This window comes from Schistocerca piceifrons, chromosome X (assembly GCF_021461385.2).
Source record: "Schistocerca piceifrons isolate TAMUIC-IGC-003096 chromosome X, iqSchPice1.1, whole genome shotgun sequence".
In the NCBI taxonomy this organism is placed as follows: domain Eukaryota; kingdom Metazoa; phylum Arthropoda; class Insecta; order Orthoptera; family Acrididae; genus Schistocerca; species Schistocerca piceifrons.
The window spans coordinates 491,145,082-491,165,901 of record NC_060149.1 but is presented as its reverse complement, the minus strand read 5'-3'; the positions used below and the strand labels follow the sequence as shown (position 1 = coordinate 491,165,901).

The 20,820-nt window shown below is 41.2% G+C and overlaps 1 protein-coding gene across 3 annotated transcripts in view; it reads right to left on the bottom strand.

The window, feature by feature from the left end:
* LOC124722958 overlaps positions 1-20,820 on the bottom strand; it is a 192,789-nt gene that overhangs the window by 119,520 nt on the left and 52,449 nt on the right. The window lies entirely within an intron of this gene.

Below are 20,820 nucleotides of genomic sequence, written 5' to 3'. Positions count from 1 at the left end.
GCATTGTAAGATTACATTTTGGGGAGATCCTACTATTACACTGTGCATTAGAAAGAAAGAGAAAAGACAAACATTTGTAAGTAGACATTCATTATCATATACAAATATTTAACTACTTGGGCATTACATTTTCAACTTGAATGCTGTCATTGTTGATGTTTCTGTGCTATTATTAAATTATTTATGATACACTCTTCTCCTCCTTTTCCAATAAATACTACATTCCAATATGTACCAGACATCAGCATTTTTTGCTAAGTGTGTATGAGGTCTGTTCACCTGTGTTTGATGTGTAACTGCTGGAAATTTCATTGTTGTACGTCTGATAGTTGATGTTCAGTGTTTTATTGAGTAGAACGTTGTGTTTCACAGTTTGCGAATTTCGATTCGGCAGAGTTATGGGAGCAAAGCGTCTGCATTAAACTTTGCGTGAAACTCAAGAAAACCTTTCCAGACACACATCAAATGATGTAGGAAGCCAACGATGATGAGAGCTTAAGCCATACTTGGTGTTGCAAATGGTTCACATGGTTTAAAAATGACTGGAAAGAGGTTAAAGATGGCCCTCCTTCAGGACGCCCTTTGACGTCTACTGACGACACTCATGTCAGGAATGACAATGAAATTGTGCATGCCAATGGAAGACTGACTGTAAGAGAGATTGCAGAAGCAAACGAGATGTTCCACTAGAGAATTTTAACTGGTGATGAGATTATGATGTTGAGACCAAGGTTCAATCTTTGCAATGGGTCGGAAAAGGTTCTAAAAACACAAAAAAAAAGCTCATCAGATCATGTCAAATGTCAAATTCATGTTCATAGTTTTCTTCGACTTTGAAGGGATGGTTCATCATGAATTTGTGCCACAAGGACAAACTGTTAATTGGTGGTACTAGTGGGGCATCTTGTGATGCCTGTGAAAAAATGTGCAAAGGAAACGGCCTGAAATGTGGTGAGACAATTCATGGCTCTTGCATCATGATAACATGCCCGCACCTTCATCCCTGTTGGTGCATGACTATTGCACAAAAAACGAAATCACCACACTGCCTCATCCTCTGTACTCTCCACACCTGGTCCCTGCACACTTTTTTTTTAACTTCCAAAATTGAAAACCCTGTTGAAAGGACAAAGATTGGCAATGACAGACAAGATAAAAGAAAATTCACAGACAACACTTCATGTGATCCAGCAAGAGGTATGCAAAGACTGCTTCCAGAAGTCAAAACGGCACTGGGAGCGTTATATCAATTGTGGAGGGGAGTATTTCAATGGAGACCATGCACAATAAGTAAAAGTTAAGCATAGAAGAACTTTGTGGAGAAATTTCCAGGATTTTCTGAACAGGCCTTGTGTATGAGAAGATATCCCCTTTTCCAAGTGTTTAATTATTAAATTCTGCACTATATTTTAATTCTATAGTATCTGCTAATTCTGGTACACTGACTCAAGCTCACCACATCATTGTACACAAGAAACTCCCCCTACCCTTGCTGTTGTCAAAAATACATAGTGAACAGCAAAGCTCCCTTCAACGATTAGAAATTTTGTGGAAGAAACTGGAGGACAGAACCTACATTCATTGAAGAATGCAGGAGATAACCTAATATGGCAGAATATTCCACTGATTGTAGATATTCAGAATAAATCTGTAGGTTTTCCATAGTGCAATGACTGTTGCAAGTTATTAGCACAATAACTGTACCACAACCCTGTTGCACCACTTTAATACCTGCAAAGCTTCTCCTAATGGTTAGACTGGTGGTGGTGGTGGTGGTGGTGGTGGTGGTGGTGGTGGTGGTGGTAGTAATAGAATACCATGTGGCTATGAACCCCAAAGTGCTGCAATATATGATGCCTTGTGCACATGCATGTACAACTAAAATGTGGACAGACACGTACACTAAAATGCAGTATTTGACTCTTAGGAGAACTGTAATGGAAAAGTCGGCTCCCGTTTGTTGCAGAGTTTTCATCTGATATGGAGAAAAGTGCTACGGATATATGGGAGGAAACAAAAATAACATGAGCAACTTCGGGATATTCACAAGACATATATTGAGGATTATGTTCGTTATCAATCGGGGGGGGGGGGGGGGGGGGGGGGGGGGGAGTGGGTGGGGGGGGGGGGGGGGGCAAATGTGACAAAGACACTTCAGAATTAATGTCACTTTCTGTACAATGACCACTGCCTTAACATTGTTCTATGCCACACCCTTGAGGATAAATTTTTGCAGGAATGCTGTTCTAATGTCTGCATATGGTGAAAGCAAAAAAGATGTAAAAACTTGTTTGAAATGAAACAGCCATGTGACAGACTTGCAGTTGCAAGTTACTATAAACCAGCACATTGATACTTACGGGAATATTTTGTGTGTCATGTTGAAATGATGTTCATGTATCATGAACATATTTCCTAGGTTTTGAGTGAATTAGGGAAAATGCAGTTGTTTGAGAACTGGTACTACCAGGTAGTTGACAAATTAATTCAGTATCTCAAAAGTACGAGGGCAGTTCAATAAGTAATGCAACACATTTTTTTTCTGAAATAGGGGTTGTTTTATTCAGCATTGAAATACACCAGGTTATTCCCCAATCTTTTAGCTACACAACACTATTTTTCAACGTAATCTCCATTCAATGCTACGGCCTTACGCCACCTTGAAATGAGGCCCTGTATGCCTGCACGGTACCATTCCACTGGTCGATGTCGGAGCCAACGTCGTACTGCATCAATAACTTCTTCATCATCCGCATGGTGCCTCCCACGGATTGCGTCCTTCATTGGGCCAAACATATGGAAATCCGACGGTGCGAGATCGGGGCTGTAGGGTGCATGAGGAAGAACAGTCCGCTGAAGTTTTGTGAGCTCCTCTCGGGTGCGAAGACTTGTGTGAGGTCTTGCGTTGTCATGAAGAAGGAGAAGTTCGTTCAGATTTTTGTGCCTACGAACACGCTGAAGTCGTTTCTTCAATTTCTGAAGAGTAGCACAATACACTTCAGAGTTGATCGTTTGACCATGGGGAAGGACATCGAACAGAATAACCCCTTCAGCGTCCCAGAAGACTGTAACCATGACTTTACCGGCTGAGAGTATGGCTTTAAACTTTTTCTTGGTAGGGAAGTGGGTGTGGCGCCACTCCATTGATTGCCGTTTTGTTTCAGGTTCGAAGTGATGAACCCATGTTTCATCGCTTGTAACAATCTATGACAACAAATTGTCACCCTCAGCCACATGACGAGCAAGCAATTCCACACAGATGGTTCTCCTTTGCTCTTTATGGTGTTCGGTTAGACAACGAGGGACCCAGCGGGAACAAACCTTTGAATATCCCAACTGGTGAACAATTGTGACAGCACTACCAACAGAGATGTCAAGTTGAGCACTGAGTTGTTTGATGGTGATCCGTCGATCATCTCGAACGAGTGTGTTCGCACGCTCTGCCAGTGCAGGAGTCACAGCTGTGCACGGCCGGCCCACACGCGGGAGATCAGACAGTCTTGCTTGACCTTGGGGCGATGATGACACACGCTTTGCCCAACGACTCACCGTGCTTTTGTCCACTGCCAGATCACCGTAGACATTCTGCAAGCGCCTATGAATATCTGAGATGCCCTGGTTTTCCGCCAAAAGAAACTCGATCACTGCCCGTTGTTTGCAACGCACATCCGTTACAGACACCATTTTAACAGCTCCGTACAGCGCTGCCACCTGTCGGAAGTCAATGAAACTATACGAGACGAAGCGGGAATGTTTGAAAATATTCCACAAGAAATTTCCGGTTTTTTCAACCAAAATTGGCCGAGAAAAAAAATGTGTTGCATTACTTATTGAACTGCCCTCGTATTTCAGAAGGCTACTGCTGCTATTGAAGCTGACAGTGGTCCAATGCTGCAGTTGCTTGTGCCATTGCTGTACCAGCTGCAGGAACAATATACTGAGAATTCAGCAGACAATGAGGTAAGCATACCCATATACATAATACTATGCCTTTAGAAACCAATACAAACTTTTAGTTTCGTATTTTAAATACCTAGAAGTAGATATGAGATTGTATTCAGAGATGATGGTGCGCCTGAACACCGTAAATCATTTGCAGGAAACAACACTGCTGAAAGCACGAACTTGCAAAAAAATGGAAACAAAGTCAGTGCATTTTACTGCACTATTTCTAGTACCACAGGAATGTCATCTAAGCCAATTCTCAGTAACTGTGAGTGAGAAAGCTCATGCCGCAGCACATTACGGATATGGTCACCTCACAGTAAATGTGATGTGATGTAAGTTTGCCAATATTTTATCAGCCATGCCATCTTAAAAGGTTGATCATATAAAAGTTAAAAAAATAAATTCAATTTATTAGCAGCTGCACAATATAACATAATTATCCTCCATGTTGTATCATTTGCAGAATCTTGTACACAAGATGAAGCCTCAGCATCAACCCCTTCAAAACATGCAAAGAGGGTCTTTGTATCATGGTGGGTGGAGGACAACATGGGTGATGACGTTTCTATGTATCTGTTGATGGGAAAAATCAGATGAGGCACAGTCACTTCTGGAGTGGTTGAAATCAAGAGCAACAACTTATCCCAGACTGACTCAAGTAGCACGAGACATACGATGCATACTTGCCTCTGGCGAGAGGGTATTTAGTACAGCTGGGCTTATAATTACTGATAAACATAATCAAATATCTACAGAAAATGTGAGTAACCTGCTTATTGTGCACTACAATATCACTGAGAGTTTAAAATCATTTCCATAACATCTGATTTTTGTTGCCATAAATCTTCAACTCCTGAATTGTTTGTTTCAGCACACTTTAAGCAAGAATGTTTTCACATACTTCATATGTCTTCTTAGTGTGCTGTGTGTGTTGCTACATTACTTTAGTTTCTAATTTCATGTGTTCCTTCATTACTTGAGTTTTTAATTTTAACAAAGATACTTGTGTTTAATACATAATTTGATGTCGTGTAGATATTTTGCAGATACCTAACAGCAATCGTTGCTGAACTTTTTCTACCTATGACTTCCATTCATAAAAATCTGATGTGCATGAACCCCCATCTAATAAACTGTAACAAGTAAGTAATTGAATGTCAATCAGATGGTTCAACAGTGCTAATTCATTTACATAGTTAACATTTTTGTTGCATTAAATCAAAAGGGCTGATGAAGGCTTTTCCATGAAGGGTAGGTCTAGCATGGACAAGTTTTCATTATGGAATTAACTTGCTCAGTCCTTTCTTGGAATTCTGTGAGAAAGATCTGCCTACTTTGCACACCACAAAACTTTGAAGTCAGGAACCACCAAAAGACGCTTCCAAATTACTTCTGACAAGAAATTTGTTCCTGTATACACTTTTTACAGAAGTGTAAGAAGAAAAAGCCTTTTTTACAAATAAGTGGATTAGACAAGTAATAAAGTTGCCATCGCTTTCATCAATAGCATTGGGAACTCTGTCTTTAACCTTAACCAAAAAAACTTATCAGTACAAAGATTTATAATGTTTCTGTAACTTGAAAGTCACTGCAAATTTCCAGAAGCTGCTCATTTTAATTCATGCTTAATGAGGATTTCAAAATTATTCTTGCTTCCAGTAGACTGGGAATCCAATAGTTAATACTAGACACAGCAGTAAATAGTGTTTCAAAGTTTTCCCAAGCCTCTTTAAATGACCTTTAATTATGTTCTTGATATATTTGTCTAAGGAAAAGTGAATTTCTACTGTGAAATCATAACGCGTGCCAAAGCACACAGTTTGGCTGGAATTTAAACAATTTTCCGGATTGTAAGGTTTTTCAATTAACAATTCAATGTAGCCTTGCACAATACATAGGTTAGTGTTTGTTCTCTGAAGTAATAAATTTAGGTTGTTGATTTTTCAGAAAAGTCTGCTAAATAAGCCACAGAATGAAGCCAGACTTTGCCTTGAAAAAGTTGTAGCTGAAGATAAAAAGATACACTTAATACAATATGAGAACAGAATGAGATTTTCACTCTGCAGTGGAGTGTGCACTGATATGAAACTTCCTGGCAGATTAAAACTGTGTGCCGGACCGAGACTTGAACTTGGGGCTTTTGCCTTTTGCGGGCAAGTGCTCTACCAACTGAGCTACCCAAGCACGACTCACGTCCCGTCCTCAGAGCTTTACTTCTGCCACTACCTCGTCCCCTACCTTCCAAACTTTACAGAAGCTCTCCTGCGAACCTTGCAGAACTAGCACTCCTGAAAGAAAGGATATTGTGGAGACATGTCTTAGCCACAGCCCGGGGGATGTTTCCAGAATGAGATTTTCACTCTGCAGTGCAGTGTGCACTGATTAGAAACTTCCTGGCAGATTAAAACTGTGTCGTACCGAGACTCGAATTCGGGACCTTTGCCTTTCGTGGGCAAGCGTTCTACCAACTGAGCTGTGAGGATAGGGCATGAGTCGTGCTTGAGTAGCTCAGTTGGTAGAGCACTTGCCTGCGAAATGCAAAGGTCCAAAGTTTGAGTCTCGGTCCGGCACACAGTTTTAATCTGCCAGGAAGTTTCATATCAGCGCACACTCCGCTGCAGAGTGAAAATCTCATTCTGGAAACATGCCCCCAGGCTGTGGCTAAGTCATGTCTCCGCAATATCCTTTCTTTCAGGAGTGCTAGTTCTGCAAGGTTCGCAGGAGAGCTTCTGTAAAGTTTGGGAGGTAGGAGACGAGGTACTGGCAGAAGTAAAGCTGTGAGGATGGGGCGTGAGTTGTGCTTGGGTAGCTCAGTTGGCAGAGCTCTTGCCTGCAAAAGGCAAAGATCCCGAGTTCGAGTCTCGGTCCGGCACACAGTTTTAATCTGCCAGGATGTTTCAATATGAGAACAGTTTTGCTACAATATGACCACCTAATTCCCATGAGTGTCAAATAAAACTTATAAATACTTGTCATTTCATAACACAGTATTGCAAAAATTTGATAATTTGTAGGATGACTTTCAATAAAATTAACTATTTTTTCCGAAGTATGTAACAATATGTTGATTTACCAACTATATGCAACAGAGAAGCTTCAAGGAATCATCTTGCAACTGACGTTACAGCCATCAGTTAATTTAGTATAAGATCAGAGGTTAAATACTGTATCGGTAAATATAGAGTAAAGTACAAAGATGCTTGCAAATGGACCACAGAGAGTTTGGTTTGTGTCCACCTAGTGGGCACCTGGATTAGACAAGCAGCCAAAACAAACAGCCCTCGAGTGGACTCTGGCTGCGGCATGGCACTGCACAGTCTGGCAAACCTTGGTGCCGCTCTACAGCTAACTCAGCAGCATTAGTTGAGGTTCACCTGCTAGTCATGGCTGTTGTCCCAGGCAGGCCACATATGCCCACTGCAGGCCTCTGAACAGAATATTATCTCCAAATTATAGTAGTGATCATGTTTGTAAAGAAAGTTGAAAAATTGTTGCATTTAGCCTCCATATGAAGCCCTAAAAAGCTTACTGTTTATGCTTTAACTTTGGTCCAGCAGATATTTTCCATGTATTTAAATATTTCTGTGTGTACTACATTGATAACCTCTTCAGGATTAGGTGTAAAAATTTCTATGTTTTGAGGTACAAGCGACAGGGCCACATACAACTGGATATGTAAAACACTGCATATTTAGGTCAATTCCAGCAATGTTCAGTGTCTAGCCCTGTGCATTGTTAATTGTGATACCAAAGGTGAATCTCATGAGTTACCGGAAAGGTAAGTCTGTAGGTTATCATTGGTATTTACGGCATCAAAACAGTTGTTTCAGTTGTACCACTAGTTAATACTGTGCACTGGATCAAAAACATTTTGAGATTGGTTATTCAGAATCTTGTTCCATTGCACCTACTTTCAGCATTAATTTATGTGGTGGAGTTCCATGCAGCATCAATGAATTTCAAAATTCAGTATGGTAATGTACTGCTTCCTCTCTAGGACTGTGTCAAAAGAGTAATAAATTTGTGACGGGACATCATACTTGAACAGAATCACGTCATTTACTTTACTGCCTTGTTCATTCATAGACAACTGTATAAACCTTTACTGAAACCAATCAAGTGTCTCAGTTGGCATGGTATGTGTATCTGGGTATAGTTTTTCAGTTAATTCCAACACACTTGGTAAAAAAACATTATTAAAATTTATTTCACCATTTCCTATTTTCAGCATGTTACTCGCAAAATGAATGAGGGCATGCTGAGAAGTGATGCTTTTGAATTTTGTATGTGGTAACTCTTAAAAGCTTTTTAAATAAAACAAACATTATTAACATTCTACATCTTTATTCTTCATGTCTACATATTTGCAGCCATTGCTGCAAGAGGGGTCCAAATTGTAGTGCATAACATGGAGGTGTGTAATCTAACAATGTCGGTGCATGAGAAACAGTGTGCTGTAATCAAGTTTCAAATACACAGAGTTCATCCACACATGGAACAGCCTCTCCTTCAGCATGACGGCGCCAGACCACACACAAACACTGCGACATCTGCAAAAATCCGACACCTTTGGTTCACCATCATCAATCATCCTCCATACAGTCCTGACTTAACCCCATCTGATATTCATCTGTTTCCAAAACTTGATGGACACCTTTGAGGACTTCACTTTGATAGAGATGAAATAGTACAAGCAGAAGTGAGGTTGTGGCTCTGTCAAAAAGTCAAACATTCTACAGTGACAGTATCCACAAACTGGTCTCTCATTGGGACAAATGTGTTTGTCGCCAGGGTGGCAATACTGACAAATAAAATATAGCATGAAGAATAAAGGTGTAGAATGTTAATAATGTGCCTTATTCTGCGGTGATTACACTGTCAATTTGGTCAAATCCAATTTCATGGGTTAGCCACAGAAGCAGATTATTTCTGGCAATTTAAAAAGTTTTAGGAGTTTTCACATAATAAGCTCTGAGGCACTGCTTTTCAGCACACCCTCATATATTACCTTAGGTGAAAGAGAGAGCTCACATAATATTAGTTTTAAGTTCCAATTTTTGTTATTTGTCGTCATAGGTAAAATCTTTTCAAAGATGCCTTGACTCAGTCTGTTCATCCCTTCTGCAATTACTGGTAATATTTGATGAAAGTCTCCAGGAAACAAACAGTTCAACAGTCATTTTATGGGACATTGAAACAATAAATGTGCACTCCTGCACCAATTTACCAGTATTACTTTGCTTAGAAACATTATAGATTCTGTACATGTAGCCACCATGAAATTTCATGAATGTGGAATTAGCAGTTCGCCTGCCTTCTAAAAGTGTGGCAGCAGTGCCATACAATGCCACAGTGGGGATAATTTTTCCACCAGATCTGCCTTTCACAAGTATTAGATTAATTAGAAATGTCTTTCCAGTGCCTTGAATGGTCTGTGGAAGCTGGGAATGATCACAGTTTATTTCAAATAAATATTTCATATTCATTGATTTACTTATATTTGAATTTTTGGTAAAGGAAGTCCAAAATGTTTTACAAATTTCACCAAAAGAGATTCAACCTCTTTATTCAGTTCAACTAAAGCTTCATCAAACACATTTTGATTGTAATCTGTATCACTTGATCACAGTTCTTGTCATTTATAGTATAATATGTCTGCTGCCATTACTTTGCAGTGATTTTGCCAAAGAAACATCGGGATACTGTGATAACAGATAAATGTGAATGATTTTGCTGTACTGCATATCACAGCTTTGGATAGCTTATTTTGTTAGTGAGAATCATCATCTAGTAGACCCATGGATTTGTACATTCCTTGGAAGCATCGTAAGTCACACAGTGCACAGCGTGTAGACATGCAAATGAAGTAGGACCTTTAACAATGTTGAGTAACATTAGTGAGTGAAAGCTTTCACTGTTGTTGGGGTTAAGAATGTACTCTTGTGAACAGCATACTTTTTCTTATGTTCATGTGACCATCAACCAATGTTATCCGTTTCCATCGATGGAATTTTTAGTAACTTGATTCCATGTGTAATAACCTGGGATTTGATCAGAGGTCAGAGTTTTTGCAAAGTCATCATCTATGTACAATTTGAAAAATGCACTTAACATAGTGTGACGGGGATCATTCACATCGTTCAGATTGTTTTCTGTGAAGTACACTCTCGGACATTTTCAAATGAACAGCAAGGCAGGTAATAGATGGCACCTGTTCATGTACATTGAAGGATAAAACCCTATTTAACTACAAATGTAGCAGCCTGACTGGAATTGCTCCACTTCAGTGGATGACTGGACGATAAGCATAGCTCCATCATTGTCTTTATTAATATATTTGTGACATATTTTACCAATTTCACAGAATGATAAAGTTCCATATGTGCGTGGCAAATGTTTTGAGTAACAGTTCACTGTAGAGTATTACCCATCTATGGTTCTATCCTTCTACTGTCTATCTCATAGTTCTGGACAGTAGCTTCTAGTCCAACTATATTGGGAGTTAATCATCTGTATTTTGGGTATCCGTCATCACCAGTTTATGTATGACTATTGAAAGACTTTTTGAAATTCTTTTGAGCTGTTTCCTTCATTCAGGCATGGTGAGTTTGGATATAAAGCCCCACATGGACCATGAACCATGTGTGTTATCAGAGTCATTAAGTACTGAGTATTCATCTTTATTTGGTATCTCTGCTGTGATTACACTGTCAGTTAGGTCTGATCCGATTTTATTGGTCTGCCATGGAAGCAGATTATGCGCAGCAATCGACATTTTTGCCATTCAATGACGTACACATGACATTGTGGAGGACCAAATATATGCAATTTATTTATGGGAAACAGAGGGTTTTGCTATTTTAAACAAAATATTAGATTAACAATGTCATGCCTATGTTGGGGTTTTGCTTTAGGATGGGTGTTATCTTTAATCTCTGGTCAGTTCGAATTACACGTCATCCTGATGGAAAGGTCTGATTTCCACAATTTTTTATGTATGTTATCATGCATGCCTTGTGTATTTTCGTGCAGATGCATCGCTCCTCCAGTAAAAGTTGATGACAGTATTACCAACTGTGCAATATTATTGTTATATTTATTTGAGTGCAAAGCATCCTGCAAGTCAACATAATTTTTAGCGGCAACTGCATTTGACTGAATCGAATAAACGACAAACAGTACAATACAGTTTTAGCACATTTGTCAACTATATATTAAGTAACATGTCATATCTAAGCACAACATTAAAGTTTTCTGCCGCTCTATTATACTATGGCAATAATACTTCGTGCAGGAAAGTTTTTTTCTGTGGTGAAATACTACTAACACAACCAACTTGAGCAAGATCAATTAAATATCCATCCTCACCTCACCACAACATCAAGGCATATCGGACGCTGCCTTAGGATAGATTTAACTCTGCAATTTCTTGAAGATTCTCGCTGCAACTTCACAGCACGATATCCCTTTTGTTCAATTGTTTCCCAGCCATCACAACTGCTACTTCATGCACAGATTGAGCATTATAACAACCACAGTGTGCACCAGCAGGCACCCTGTTGGTGTGAATGACTACAATGTAGTCTGGGACATTAGGACGACCACTTTCCATGGCAGTCTTGAAAGACTGTATGTATATATTGTCTGACTGCAAAATGTCTTCTAGTGATCTCACTAACGTGCTGCCAAGCAGTTCTCTTCAAATTTTATTCCTTCTTGTAGCTACCTGTGTTTCAGGATTGGTAATGAAGTAGATACGAATTATAGTCATCAGCATGATATGAAAGAAGGCGGCCTGCCAGCTGGTAAACCTAACCCCACACTTTAAATGTAGGTCTGAATCCACATTCAATCAGTTGCTAACTTTTGAGTGAGGTCATTTGAAATGCATTATTGAAACGATTAACATTCTATTTGAAGTCTCTATATTTTGAGTGACTTGTAGTAAGAAGGTTCTGGTGGTGCGATAATTTCATCTGGTATAACTTTACCACTGGAACAGCACATGCCTTTGCTCCCATCTTTCTATCTCAATGCAGGACAGTACTGACAAACATGAGGCTGATTACTTATAGAAACAGCTGGATCATTTTTATAATCGAATGTTGAATAGTAATTCACTGTAAAATATTCTTTATTCGACCATGTATTAACATTATATATTCTACCCTTAGTTTGTCAAATGTTTCTGTGGCAGATACAAACTTTAACAGCCTTTGTCTTTCTATCTGAGCATTATCTGTATCATAGTATAAAGGTAAATGAACACTACATTCCATCTACAACCCTTGTTATCTCTGGCTACTATGGCTGTCAGAAAGCCACCCATTTTGCTCATCAAAGGTTTCACTTCTCCTTTGAGAAGAGTTACACCCTGTGACATTTGATAAACACATTTCTCTTCATTCACGACTTTCATTACTGTATGTTAACCACATTCTTTTAGCATTAAACATATTGAGTCCTATATCTGGAATTGTCAAAGCACGATTTTAAAAAATAAACAAATAAAAATAAAAATGTTCAAAACTGAGATGCACCTAAGCAAAACTTTAAGTATAAGTACACACTATGTTGACAACACACTCAAAACCCCACTTGTTACTGTCACATGTCAGCACTATGTGGGCTCCTACCACATTGTGGCAGCAATGTGGGAAACGAAGCTGCCCAACTGCAGCACCACACTGGTGCAAGCTACAGCATATAACAGATTTTGTAAATAACCTGCAATGTCTGGTGTGGTTGTTGAGTGGCCTTACAACTATCAGCGTTATGTGGTAACAGTATTGTTTTCGCACCACTGGGGACTTAATTAATCACTGTTCAGTCAATTTGCACAAAAGATTTATAAATTATATACACAAACCTTCCTTGATAATCCATCTATTAATAAAACTGTATCAAAATCCCTACAGTAGTTCCTGAGATTAGCCAAAACAGACAGACAGAAATGAGCAGAGGATTTCAATTTATATATGTTAAGATGCAATACACAGACATAAAATAATTGCTACAGTAATGTTTCTTCCGGAATGTGTAATAAACGGAAAATCAAAACACATTTTCATTTGCAAATTAATACATAACTTTTCACAAACATGCAAGTTTAAAAATAGTTGCAATAGAACACTTTGTACAACTATCATGTGAAAAATGAAAAATTCAAATTTGAAAACCACGTGGCTATTCAAATAAGATTTGTACCACTGTCAATGTGGCAGTGGTACAATTGTTGTGAAACAGAAGTGTTGGTAAATATTTAATTATTGTGCATGCAGGCAATTACATTGTTTTCATTCTGCGTTCATTACTGAGGAATAATCCAAAAAGCAAAACAAAAGGATATTTATTCGCATATCAAGAGCAGAAACTTAAAAAAAAAATTCTCATAACCGGCTATCCCTTTTTCTACCAAGAATTTAACTTGGCAGTACACACAACATTACAACATGTACATGTCGAATTGCAGACAGGCACAATGAAAAGACACTTACATATTAGCTTTTGGCCAAAGCCCTTGTCAGAAAAGGAAATGCACACACACATTCATTCACACAAGCAAGCACACCTCAGGAACACGAGGGCGCCACCTCAGCAGCTGGGATCGTAATTCTGCTGCAGACGGTGGTCATGTGTGCATGAAGTGTGCTTGCTTGTATTTCCACTGACCTCTGTATCAAATCAAACACTGATGTGACACACCACCATCCCACCCCTATGTTTTGAAAAAATTCTCAAAGCTGAGACATTTTGTCAGCTTGCTTATGCAGTAAAAACTTGTAGTCTTCAGAACATGGGTTGTGTTAAGAGGCCTACACTGATTTCAAAATTCTTGTTAGTCCTAGACTTGTTTTGCAATGGGCAAGAAGACACTTTCTTAACCGATTCCTCACGAAATTTCACTGCCAAGGAGCTATTATGAAATGTAATACTTTTCCATTTCTCAGGAATGCTTTGTTCAGTGGTCTAGCCCTACCTGCTCTCTTGTTATTGGTGCTTGTTCATAACAATTATGCCAGAAATCGGCATTCTTGAATAAGCCTAATACAACTGATGTAGCGTGTGCACCTACAGTTCCCCAATAGCATGTTTTTTTTTTTTCAACTCGTATGCCACTCATAACCCAGTTGAATTTTTTTTTTTCTAATATATGTTTGTAACACCTTTGTAATCTACTCAGTTAATCCACAATCACCACTCTATGAAACGTAAATTCAACAGCACAAGAAATGGCCAGAGCTGAAATATGAACAACTTGCCTTGTTACACAAGAGCCAATCATATTAGAGTGTGTAGAATAGAGCGCATAAAAGTAGGGAAACATTTAATAAATAGTATAATTTTCACCTTCGTGACATTCACCACAAGGGAAGACCCTCTAAAGCACACAACAAAACTGCCCTGCAACATTCACATGATTACAGACCTAGAAGAGGTAGCTGACGTTACGACACAGAGTCAACGGTGAAACAGCAGCAGTCTTGGTTTGTCATAACTCAGTCACTAAGATGCCAACACTACAGTTCTTGAAGCATGGTGCTACGTAGAAGTACAGAGTTGTCTGCACACTAAACAAGATGAAAAAACTAGCCTTTTCTAAGGTTTTCAAATTATGATACTGTTTGACTTGCCCTTACAGAATAACCACACACATGCACAGGCATGACAATGCTGCTACTCTACACCATCGGCATGCGTACTTCACGGGCTGACAGTGGCTCAATGACGACCAGGCAACAGAATCCGGTAACTGTGAAAGTCAGTCTACAGGGAGCAGAATGTCCAAACCAATGTGAAGATACGCATGGCAATCATGTTAGCATACTGTGTGGGTGTATAATGACTAAGCACATGACAACAGCACTCAGTGCAAAGTGCAAGGCGAGGTCCGCATTGTTTGAGCTCAGCATCAACATAGTCTGCTCTACTTACCGCTGCCCAGAAGTAAACACTTCCATCAGCAGCTCTGTCCATACTACGCAACACACCCTCCATGGCAGGTCCCCAAACAAATCTGCTGCTCTACCCATGCCACCTCATTTGCCTTCATCACAATATCCACTGGAATACAATGTCTGCCCCCCCCCCTGAAAAGGCCACGTATATGGCCGAAAAAGGCCATGTATATGGCCGAGAAAGGCCATAACCGCTGGTGCAGAAGCAGGGCGAGCACTGGAGAACTTGGCAGCTGACTGACCACCAAAGGAGACAACATCAACACCTCCGGTTACCCTGGAGAAATTTAAGGACATGAAGACTGTGGCAAAGGCAGATCCCCTGGCAGCAGTGGGGACGAGGTCACCTCCATCGATGATGGGGGCAAAAGAATGACAGGAGGGGGGGGGGGAGGGGGAGGGGGGAGGGGGAGGGGGAGGGGGAGGGGGAGGGGGAAAATGCAGAAGGAGAGGGAGATGGGTCGAAATCCATGGTCTTCACCTCGGCACGCAGGAACCCAATCCTTACTGGGGCCCAAGGCTGCAAGCAACAGGCAGGTGTGTATTGGGTGGCAACAGGAGGCATGTCATTGCAAATGGAAGCCCACCCCTGGAACAATGACATAACAACCCAACCGCTCAGCTGAGTGGAAGGCCTCAGCGGTGATTCCATAGCAGGACATATGCACAACTGACTTGCATGATGTTTCAGCTGCTCCCCATCAACAACCACCACAAAAAACTGCTACATTTGTGGCCCGCCACAACATCCCTGCCGCCAGCTGAAGAACTCGAACAAACAGCAGCCCCGGTAAGAAAACATGGCAGGCTACAGTCATCCATGGCATGCCACTCAGGGCGCAACAAATTCAGCAGACCCCATGACTGGTGCCCCTGCAGACGTTCCAATGGACTATACCCACTGACTGACATTAGCCGGTATGTAGCCAAAAAACTCAACAATGTATCATCACGGGAAGAGGAAGATGAGGACTTCCCCATTTGGGTCTTCAATGTGGGCATGAGGTGTTCCATCTCAGGGTTAGAAGCTGGCTGAAATGGAGCAGTAATCAGATGCTGGATATCATTACAGACAGAAAAGTCTTCAAACTCCTGTGACACAGACTGCCTCCCATTATCGGACACAAGGATTCTAGGAGATCTCTCAATAACTGCCAATGCACTAACAGCGGCAGTTGATGACGTGGATATACAGGAAATTTGACAATGCACTGACGACCAACAACCATTTGCTACCCAAAAATGGGCCAGCAAAATCGACTTGCACCCCCAAGGACCCACCGGAACTGGTCAAGTAGAGAACAGGCACTGTGGTGCAGCCTGGTTCTGTGCACAGGCCATGCAAGCCCACACCAGATGTTCAATGACACAATCAACTGTCAGCCAGTAGACGCAAAATCACACAAACACCTTCATACAAGTCATACCCCAACGGGACGCTTGCAGTAACTGGAGTGTGCAATGACACAATGCCGCAGGGATGACTAACTCAACAGCATTGCTCCTCTGTGGCAAGCATGTGGCCTCCTGGACAATGTTGAGCCAAGCACATAGAACAAAAAATGTACGCTATGCTTGATCCACACCTGAAGATGCCTGCTCCAGTCACCCAACTAGACAGCCTAAATGATTTTCTAGAAAAGTGGGTCAGCAGCCACGGTGGTAGCGACTTGCATGCCATCAATGGAAATTCCAACAGGATTTGCTACAAGGAATCATCAAACAGAAACAGGAGAAGCTCTTGCCAATCTAACACCAAATCGGGCCCCAGCGATAGTGGATCAGTATAGGCGTGGTGACTAATGGAGTGGTAATGAATATCGTAATAAAAGTTACATAGAAAGATGGCCCACCACCGCAATTTGTTGGCAGTCCTATATAGCACATTGGAATGAGGGTCAAATAAGGAAATCAACAGCTCATGGTCAATGATGATGAGGAACAATATCCCACACAGGAAGGCGTGAAACTTTTTAACTGTGAAAATAATAGCTAGTGCCTCCTTTTCCACCTGTGAATAATTATGCTGCACAGCATAAAGCGTCTTTGATGTGTAGGCAATGGGCCGTTCGGTGCCGTCCAGGTTATGTTGGGACAGGATGGCACCAATGTCATACTGGAATGTGTCACAGGCCAGGGTTAAAGGTTTACCTGGTGTGAAGGAAGCCAGACAGGGAGCCAACCACAAACACTGTTTGAGAGACTGAAATGCCCACTGACAATTTGCAGACCAGACAAACTTAACGCGCTTCTGGCAAAGCTGGTGAAGAGACAGATAGATGCATTCGGCCCAGGGAATGAACTGAGCATAGTATGAAATCTTACCCACAAAAGGCTGAAGCTCCTTTAGGTTCTTGGATGGAGGCAGCAGGTTAACAACGGCTTTGATGTGCTCACCGGTAAGGATGAGACCATCCTTACTAAGCTCACATCCCAAAAAATACAACTTTGGGGAGAAAAACAACACTTTTTTAGCTAGCAACAAAGACCATTCTATAGGAGGCAGTGGAAAAATTAACTGTAGGTTTCGTAAATGCTCCTCCAAAGTAGGGCCTCCTAGATGTCATCAAGGTAATTGACACAACAGAGTATGTCCCGAATTAACTGCTCAAAATACTGTTGGTAATTTCCTAGTGCAACGAAGGTTCCAAAAGGCAAGCAACTGAACCAGTAAAGCACAAAGGGAGTGTTGAGGATCAGGAACTTTAGAGAAACTGCATCCAGCAGCAACTGTAGGTAAGCACCATGCAAGTCAATGTGTGAAAAATACTGGCCCCCAATGACTTCACCAAGAACTCCACTTGCCACAGAATGGGATATGAATCCGCAACACACACCACAATGACTGCCAGTTTAAAATCACCACAGAGGTGCACGGCACCGATGGGCTTCTGAATTGCCCGCAAAGGGCTCGCCCCCTGTTTCGACAAAATAGGAGAAACGATGCCTCGATCCTGCCAATGCTGCAACTCCACCTTTACTGACATGGTGAAGGGAAAGGGGTGGGGCAACAAAATTTAGGTACAGCTGATAGCCTAACAGAAACAGGCACCTCAAAATTTTCTGCCCAGACCACAGTATTCTCAAACAACGAGTAGGCCATACGACCGCAGCAAGGAGTCCAAATTATGAAAGGAACAGGCTGAGACACTAAATGTAATTCATGAATGACCTGGAAGCCAAAAACTGAAAAAACTATTAAGCCCAAAGATATACTGACCACTAATAATGTAAGTTGCTGTTCCACATTCTTGCAATGTGTGAGGGCGGAGAACTGTCCCTGCAAGGGAATGCACAGTTTACTATGAACGTCAGCAAAATATGCTAGGATGACACATGCAGGATGGTGGAGATAGCCACAGAGTCCAGGGAAAACACTGGAGTGTGCGAGGACTGATTCGCAGACCACCGAGTGTCACAAATAGTTGCCAAATGCCCTATCAAATGGCATACCCCACTAGTGGCCTACATGTGCAGGCAGTCTCAGTGAACATTCAACAACTGACAATCGGTACAGTACCACTGGCTCATTCAAGTCAACAGTGCCAACGACCTGGGAATCGTCAGTGAAGATGGGGAGTGCCGCGATGCCACTGCACTGGCATTGTCAATGGCAGTAACACACGATGACTTTATGTGAGGTGAAGCCACCAGGAGTATCCCACAGAGCAGTGGAATCTGTTTACCATGCTCACATAATTGAGCCACATGCCAATTATCAAAAAGAACACCCTTAGCCACCACCATAAACTCATACGATGCTGCAGTTTGGCCAATGTCAACTAAAGAAGGGACAATCAAGATCAATGTCCTAGTCTGAACCACGGGATAAGGAGCTAACAAACACATCCCGAATTAGACACTCGAAATGACATTTGCACGAGATGCTCTGCATATTGGTGATCCAAGCTGGATACTGCTACTCTGGGCACTTGTGGCATTGGTTAAAATGCAATCATGTTGCCACCACATGGGTTTCATGACAGAAATACTGTGTAAGCAGTTGACAAAGCTCGTCAAAGTGAGTTTCCTAGACACAGTAGAGGGCTTCATATTTTGGACGACAACATCATATAAACCCACACTGCTGGACAACAATAAAAAAGCAGCCTTATCAACTACATCAACGATAGGCTTCACCTGCCAGTGCAGCAAGAAGCAGTGCAGGTTCCCACCTTTCTGTAGGCTCAATGAAACTGGCAAATAGTGGAGAAGAAAACTGTGCAGAGGGTGCCTGGCTACCTGCCGATGACTGCATCTTATCCTGTTGCTGCTACTGCTGCTCTTTCTGTAGGTGCAACTGTTCCTACCATCACGGTGACTCATTAATAATCAGGAAACAGAATCCCATGAGAGGAAATGAACTCACCATACACGTCAATCTATGGGAAGCAGAGCATTTGAACCCACAGAGAGCCATGCACAGAAATAAACTCCGCACGTGGCGGGTGCGGGCGGCCAACGACTAATCACACAACAATACACAGCACAAAGTGCAAGACGAGGTCCGTAGCAGTTGAGCTCAGTGTGAGCATGGGTCCATCTGTTTGCTGCTGCCTGCAAGTAAACAGATCCACCAGTGGATCTTCCCATACTATGTGATGCATAAGCCCTCCACGGCAGGGTTCCTAACCACTTCGCTGCTCTACTCACGCCAGCTCATCTGCTTTCATCGTGATATCTGCTGACAGGGATACTAAAGACAAGAAGGGGAAAGCAAGGTACTTGTAAATAATAGTAATGGAGGCAAAAAGTATCAAAACTGAGGTAAGGAAGAGACGTTAAAGTTTAATACCCTGTCTATGAGAGATCACTATATGAGGACGACTACACATAAAAAAGGTTTTTTTTTTTTAAGACACCATCCCCGTATTCACATTATATTATAGCCATAAAGCACAACTTCAAATAAATCCAACATCCTGAGAATGACTGATTGGCCATTAAAATCATAAACATCCGCTAAGGTTTCCTGAATCATATTTTCACTCTGCAGCAGAGTGTGTGCTGATATAAAACTTCCTGGCAGATTAAAACTGTGTGCAGGACTGATATTCGAACTCGGGACCTCTGCCTTTTGTGGGCGGGTAGAGCACTTCTCCATGAAAGGCAAAGGTCCCAAGTTCAAGTCTCAGTCCGGCCCACAGTTTTAATCTGCCAGGAAGTTTCGTCCACTAAGGTGCTTTACTACATTACGTCCTTTCCTACATTAGATTTTGTTGTGTGTGTGTGTGGGGAGGGGGGGGGGGGGTTGAAAAGTGAAGATTACTGGGTAAAATGTATAACTTGCACCACTAACACTGCTAGTCTTTAACTAACAACAACACACTCATGAATGAGCTACACTTATAACTGTGGAGAACTAAATAGTCAACGAAGTTATGGCAGTTTTCTCAAAATGTAAAATAAACTGTTAGAAATTATTCAATCATTTCTGATACTATAAAAATATCAATATATTGTTTGCGTATCCTCAATCATTCTTTTAAGGTACTAGAGAAATGGCTTTTGAGACTATTCTACACAGAAATTAAACAAAAGTAAAATAAATGGCACTTTATTAAAACCACAATGTCAGCTATTAGCCTAAGTCCACGAGCCACCCGTTAAAAGCAGCAATGCAACCGTCTATAAGAAGCTAAGAATTTTACAAGACACGAGGTGGAGGCCCACTTCCTACACATTCCCTCGCTAACATTAAGTTATGTAATTTCTGCAAGATGCTAAGTCTCTGCTGTACTCAGCTTGTCACAGTTTACAGTAAAGAAACACAGAAATCCCTCAATACTTGTACCTTTGTGAGGACACGAAAAAAGTTCTCGACCTAGAAGTGAAAGTTTGTGTTTTAGGTGAAAAATTCAATTATTTTTCAACACATTTTGACCAATATTTTGCCAGTGAGTTGATTCCATTC